At 43.8% G+C, this 7,582-nt stretch overlaps 1 long non-coding RNA gene across 1 annotated transcript; it reads right to left on the bottom strand.

The window, feature by feature from the left end:
* Positions 1 to 1,151: 1,151 nt before the first annotated feature.
* Positions 1,152 to 7,326, bottom strand: LOC131424570 (uncharacterized). Its single transcript, XR_009227851.1, has 2 exons — positions 7,210 to 7,326; positions 1,152 to 5,469 (listed from the first exon to the last, which is right to left on the bottom strand). It is a non-coding gene; the product is annotated as an uncharacterized LOC131424570 (long non-coding RNA).
* Positions 7,327 to 7,582: the final 256 nt, after the last annotated feature.

A 7,582-nucleotide genomic window follows, 5' to 3' on the forward strand; every position in this document is an offset into this window, starting at 1 on the left:
AAATCAGTTATCTGGGGCAGGACTTCTAGGCTAGGAACAAGTATGGAACCTACGAAATGCGAAGATTCCTATGAGGGGTAAAAGGCAGGTCACTGAAAGATGGAAGCCTTGAATTGTGTAGGACTAGGGATTGAACCGAGGGCCTCCTGCATTCAAGGTAAGCCCCCCAGCTGAGCTTTATCCTCAGACCCAGGGAAGTTTTCAATTTTAAAAGGACGCTGTGTAATTCAGAACAGGATCAGGGCATACAAAGTAGAAATGATCAGATGAAATGAAACTACACCTAAACTGAGGTACAGGTTCAACAATCCTTTTGAGTAACAGGGAAGTGATTTTTAGACAATTCAAATATGTGTTCCTGAAGGTTGATTCTGTATTCCCTAGCTTAATTACTGTTTAAGTGTTGTGAAAAATGTACACGACCCTAAATTAAGGCCTCTGGGTCTTATGATGTACCCAATAAGATTTAATTACTGAACACTTAAGATACTCATGTTTTTGTTCTTCATGTTAAATATTTACCTCACTTAAAATTAAACCTGTTTAAGATTGACAGTGTGAGACTTGAAATTTCCCAGCTTTACTGACCACAAACAAGCACACTGTAGTACCTTACACATTTACGATTGTTTGGTCACCTAGAAATTGCTGCTTCCATGAACCATGTCAATTCGTTTTAAACAGTGTAGACCCATTATAAACATTCAACCCTATAATCAGCATGTGTCTACTTATCAGATAAGTTAGGGGTAAAATACGTTTGTCTCTTCTAAACTTCAATGTATCACTAGGATATAAACAACCTAGTCAAAACAAACATACATGGATTAATAAAATCCTGACTGGCTAGATTTTAAAACCTAAGTATCCAAATTAAAAAAAAAAATTGAGCATGACTTGAGAATTTATCAGATTAAGCAAACAAATAAAGGACAAGTTTTAAGTATGTGTTTGAATATCAGCTTTGTATCCTTCAAATAATTTCCTACCTATAAAAATTAGGATATAAAAACAGATTTCATAGAAAATGAGAGTGAACCAAACAACTTTGGTATTTGGCCCCACCTTCCCAATTAAGAAGCATAAACTTCTGGATCATTTGTAGTAACAAAAAGAAAGTAGCCACCAGGAAAAAAAAAAGCTACAATAAATAATTTTTATTTCAGTGTTTATTTTGAACAACTTCTTAACAAGCAGTTTAAAATATTTTTAATATTAAATGCACTAAAACCTAAATATCGTGACCAAACTAAATACATAATTAGGTATGCACCTCTGTATTCAGCTTATTAGAAGTAGAAAACTCTTTGTCAACAATTTTTTTAATGGTCTTAAAATTCACAGGGATACATCCATGTTCTTAATGACCCTTTAAAAGTTCAGAAATATAGACTGATTTTAATTTACCAAAACAGAAAATTACATTAATTCAGGCTTCAAGCAGAAAGTGAACTAAAATATCCTTAAGCCAAAGAATAGTCTGCAAAGTCTCAATGGGGCATGAGACTCATCATTTTCAAATACCCCAAACTGGACTTGCATGCTGAGCTCTCCTTATCTTTATTGCTTAGCTGATAGGCTCTCAATTCTGTTTGACAATCTACATGATTATCAATTACTAACAATAGTATTTCATTAAACATGGAATAAACTTTTAAGGTGATAGTGAATTTTTCTCCAGGCAGTTGCAGGTTGCATTGTCAGGAATCAGCATGTTGGGCTCTTCAAACTATGATTAAGGGAAACCCAAAGTCTGGTTTGCTGTGCTTAGACAAGTTTGCCTGTAAAAATGAAGATCTCAAAAAAGTTTTCAGTAAAATCACCAATACTTTTGCAAGCAGTGTTAAGCATAACATGCAGAAAGTCCTCTTTTCCTAAAGTTTTAAGGCTTGAAGCAACACCAACTCCAAATTACAACTTGATTAAAGCACTGTGGGAGGAATGTCAAAACAGTTTCACCCAGATCAATTATTGACTCATCTGTACCTCAAGATGGTTAATGTGAAATTAATGTCAATGTTTATATATTTACATTTGTTGGTATGTATGTCATCATCCCTAAGGAAAAAAATCAAAGAGAATCAAAAACAAAACTTGCCATTCTAAAACCAGAAACAAATCAAAACAATTCCCACTAAAACCAACATTAACTTCAGCTTACTGCCAACCCCACAATAAACACACTTATTAACTTTTTTACTGGAATTAAAATGTCAGTTCAAGTCCAAATAAGTTCTGTAACATAGGTTTAAAACCCAGGGATAGAGGTAACCATTTAATGACTGTTACAAATTTTGACATATTTAAAGCACATTTAAGAAACCACCATGCAGGCTTAATATCACTGCTAGGATATTTAAAAGCTTTGAACAAGACATTTTGATACACGTATACACTTTTTTTCACTTATAACCAGATAATACCATTTTGCAGAGTACCATTAAGATAGGTTAACCTTATGGAACTTTTAAAACAGTTTAAAGCCAATGCTTTTCATTAAATAACCAAAACAAAACAATTTTTAGGTTTCCTTCAATTCAAAAGATTCGGGTAAAGAATAATTAGATTTCTACTTCATTCTATCACTGTACAATTCTGATTATTTTCTTTTCTTGAAAGTTTACCACGTAATTCCAGAACTGTGTAACTCTTACCTTTCTACTCAGGTGTCGAAGACTAAGCTTCTTAAAATTTCTAAAGAGATATATTAGAGGTGAAAACGTCCATTAAGATTTCACCCAATGTATTTTAAAAGACATTCTCTAAAATTTATCAGGTGAGTTAAGTGCTAAGGTTATGGAAATTTACTTCATATTACTAAGCAACTTTCATTCAAAATACACTGATATTTTGCAAAATGAAAGCATCAAAGTTTCCCTGGATCCCTGCTTGAGTTCAGTGTGGTCCTTTCCAATGTAACAGGTCAAGATACCCATGTTTTGTGTTTAGCACCAGGGTTGAACCCACGGGTGCTCAACCACTCAGCCACATCCAATATTTTTACACATAAAAATAACAGACTAGAGATGAAACAAAAGAAATGCAGAAATGTCATGTTAAACTGCACTTCTTAGTTTCTACACCAGAGACAGAAATGACAGCAACCTGGAATCAACTCCCCTTTGAACTCATGCTTATTAAATGGGGGGCAAACATATATGTTCACTAGACTTGGATAAAAAAACTTTAAATTTTCACCTCACCACATTCTTGGCTTTAGAAATGCATGTACACAAACAGGTACTTGTCACTCTTTTAGTACCAGTCTTTCTTTTATTCCAACTTTTTAAAGTTTCTAGATGGCAAAAACAGCAACCCGGGTCACTTACAGGACGTACATCATAAACAAAGAATTGAGTGCATACCAGCTAACTGCTGTACATCAAGAATTCATGTATTATGAGGCCTTAATCCTGAGTATCAAGCTTAATAAGACACATGGATTTAAACAGACTTGACATTTTTATCCATTTAGATACATGAATATATAACTTAATAACTTTTTGTCATGCATTTACAATGAATTTTTTGTACAATCGCAATCATATTGGACCACTTGATAGCCCAAGTGTTAACTCCACAAAGTGTCAAAATTTATACTGCTAAGTTGAACATGAGACCAAAGTGAACTGTTTAGTACCAAAGCAACACTTGATTTCAAGATACAAAGTTAAACATTTTACACTAACAAAAAGGAACAAATTTGAAGTTACAGTCTCTTTTTTAATACTTTGTGTCTTTTTTTAACATTTTACAATGGAAATTGGAATCTTCAGTAATATTTAATTTTCAAAATCTTCTGGTCACAATCCCCACCAAACTCAACAGGCCGGGACAAGTGCAATACCATACAGAAACACAGCATTGCAACCGATCCCAACCTGTGTAGAAAGGGGTTTGATTTTCCCTTACTTTTCTACAGACTTTTCACTACCACAGTCAGTTTTGCATGGATTTGCACAGCAGAATATCACACAGCTGGATGCAAACCTGCAAAACTAACCATAGAACAGTGTTCAGTAACAGGACAGTTTGACTGGGCGACAGGCCGAAGCTGGAGTTCTACAGCTCGCAGTACTTTAAGTGCTCATAATGCAGTAGATAACTAAACACTACCTGCACTATAAGCACTTTAGTGCTACAGAAGCTGTCACATCAGAAACACCAGGCAGATTCTACATCGACACAATAAAAGTACACAAATTAGTAAAAATCACTTGAAGGAAATAGCAGGCCACCATCAGTTTTGCATAGATTTGCACAACTACATTCTTCTTGTAGTGCAACTATGCAAAACTAACAGAGGACTGCAAACAAAAACTATTAAACCCCTATATACTTGCTTGACTTGAATTATTGGATGAAAACATAACTTCTTATGCCAGAAGGAGCACTTAGGGCAGTAGATGCTAATCTACTTCACTATCTGCACTAGATGCACCTTAGAACAAAAAGCACTCAACATCAGCAGGCCCTGCGCTTTAAAGCCCACCTTGGCTCCCCGAGGCAGCTGTCACCATAATGCTACAAGTGCCTTCACTGCAGTAGATGCACATATCACTACCTGCACTGTAAGCACTTTGACATTATTCTGACTGGTCACAATCTTCAGTTTTACAAGGTGATGTTCTCTTTAGTCCTGCTAAATTTGAAACAAATAATTAGATAAACACCTCAAACTAAGAGCTATGAAACACAAAATTCAGCTTAAGCTCTAATAAGAAAAATCAGTTCATCTAAAAACGAGTTCCACTTAGACATGCCTTAGAACTAGAAAACTATTTACAGAAGGCATAAACTAACCACTACTTCAAAAACCATAACAGAGTGGTAGTGGCTATTCCTTGTTGGCCTTTCCCAAATACATACTACATACTTAAAAATAAAATTCATACCACACACAAGTAAGACTTAATATCAGCAAGGCATTTTGACTCATGAGTACCTTTCAGAGGAAATCTTCACATCCAAGTGGCAAAACATTTCCTTTTCTTCTGGCTTCCAATTAGCAAATACTTGATAAAGTGATTAATGAAATTACCTTCAGACTTCATTTCAAGTTTAGTACTTATTTGTACAAGTTAAATGTACTCTTTAAAATCTTAAATTTGCCATCCCAGATTAGGTCTTCCTTACTCTACAACTTAAAAGAAATCCTAAGATTACATTTTGTAATCTGTATTCATTTCCAAAGATGTTAAGGGTATTAACACTGCACTTTTATTACCTTAAAAACTAGCTGACCGAAACTTAATTTTCTAAAAGAGGTAAATAGGACAAAGTCCAAAACACTTATTTCATGCTTTAAAAGCCCAATCCTATTGTATTTACTCGACTCCAAATTTTTCGAGTAAAGAGAAATTTAAGTTAAAGAAGAAAATTAAAACATACTCACCCATTCCAGTAAACTTCCTTCGCAGCAAAATATCCTTAGAAAAGCTTTTGGTGCGGTTAGGTCCACGTGTATGACTGGGGTGGGGGTGGGGGAAAACAGGGAAAAGAGAGAAACATTTGCTCAAAATTACCATCATTCTCATAATCCATATTTGCTCTTTTCCAACCCCACTAATGCCAATTAATTCCACCCACTTACAAAATCAAGTATAATCGAGCTAAGCAATGTTAACAAGATTTAAAAGACCAAAGATGTATGGGTGAAAATGTGTAAGATTATTAAGTTGAAAAACCCCTAGGTATCAAATTCATGCCTTAATTAATAAGCTCCTGAAATACTTCAGTATGATCAGCAGCAATCATTAACTCTACTGTACAGCTCCAATGAGAGGAAAAAAGCAGCCAAGGGACTATTCTTCACTACCCCTCCCCCAATCAAGACCTCGTGGCTGCAAGCCGGGATAAAGAGTTGTTTCCCCAAACTGCTGTGGTCCTGATGGCATGTTGCTAATTTTTGTTCTTTTGAAGATATCGCAGCAATGAGTTCGCCTTCTCCAGTTCTTTTCCACCTTTGCTTGGCTTAAGAACAGAAAACCCGGCATGATCACCAGAGACGGCAAAGTGCCCGCCACGCTCATGGAGCCCGGGCCGGCAGCACATGTCGCACAAGGGGGCGCGCGGCCCTGCGATTCCCCGCGCGTCCGCCAGGGGGCGGTAGGTCAGAGACGGGCCGCGCCGGACGCGGCAACCCCCCTCACCCCGTTTCCCGGCGGCAGCCGCGCGGCGACCGGCGTCGCCGAGGCCCGAGTGCGGAGGGGACGCGGGCGCGCCGCCCCTCCTTTGTGTCCCCCGACCCCCCCCCCCGAGCCCGGCCCAGAGGGGCGGGGGCTCCGCGGTGGCGGTGCCCGTTGCACGCGGCCCGAGGCCTAAGCCGCGAACAATCGGCGGCGGCGCGCAGTCGCCGCCATGTCCCCCGCCCTCACCCCCGCGCAGCCCGCCCCGCAGGAACATGGCGGCGGGGACGCCGCTCCCGCCGAGCCGGGGCGGCCCTCCCGCTCCGCGCTCCCAAGGGCGGGCGGGCGCAAGCGGCTCCTCACCACGACCGAGGCGGGCTCTGGCCTCCTAGGAGGGCCATGTCCAGGGAACTTGCGAGCCCGACCCCGGGGCTGCCCACGAGGGTTAACAAAGCCCACGCGGAGTGGGGGTGGCGCCCAGGCCGCGCCGCCCGGAGCTCCTGCGCCCCTCCGCCCACCCTCGCGCGCACAAAGTTTGGGGGACGGTAGGCTCCCGCCCACGCCACGCCGCCCGCCGGCGCGCAGGTACCTCGTGGGCGCGCCCCCTCCCGGCCCGCGGCCTGCCCCATGTGCTGCTGCCGCCGCCGCTTTGTTCTGGAGGCGCTTTAACTCTCGCCCCCGGGAGAAACTTTGCCTGCCCGGGACCCTGCGCGCCGCGCGCACTACAAGCCCAGAAAGGGGCGCGGGCCTCGCGCGTCCCCTCCCCGAGGGGCCATTGTGTGCGCCGCGCGCCCACCAGCCCTCCAGGATCGGCCCAAGAAGGGTCCGCGCGGGTCCCGGGCGCGGCCGCCGCCCCCTCCCACCCCGCCTTCCCCGCCCTGCCCCTCCGCCAGCCCGCGTGCGAGTGAGGGGCAGCGAGTCCGGTTGCTACTCGCCGGGCGGCCAACGGCCCGAGACCCGCCCGCCTGCCGCCGCCACGCTGCCCCGGGCCAGTCTGCCCCGGGCCATTGCGCCCCGCCCGCCGGACCCGGGCCGCACACAACAGGTTTCACTCAGGCTGCGGAGGGGCGGGCACACTCACCGGGAGGAGTAGCCGCCACCATCTTCGCCTGGCCCGCCGCGGGCTCTCACTCCCGCCTCCCCACCCGCCTCCGCTTTACTACGACCCGAGGCCCCAGGCCGGGGGTGCGGCCGTCCGGCCGACCCGCCCCGCGGAGGGGGCTTCGCAGAGGGGCGCGAGCTGCGGCGGCGCGGCGGGGGTCGTCCCCACCCCCTCGGCCTCGTTCGAGGGCGCGAAGTGGCGCGAAGGCGCGGGTCGGGCGGCGGCGGCGGCACCTCGAAGGACCATGTGGGTGAATGAAGGGCGGCGGCTCCCGCCTCAACGTAAATACGGACAAGCCCCACTCCCTCATTAGCATAAAAAACAAAGTACTTCCGACCTCCCCGCCCGCCCG

Source organism: Marmota monax, unplaced genomic scaffold (assembly GCF_021218885.2).
Source record: "Marmota monax isolate L192 unplaced genomic scaffold, Marmota_monax_Labrador192_F-V1.1 WCK01_AAM20220418_F8-fsc00026, whole genome shotgun sequence".
NCBI classification, from domain to species: domain Eukaryota; kingdom Metazoa; phylum Chordata; class Mammalia; order Rodentia; family Sciuridae; genus Marmota; species Marmota monax.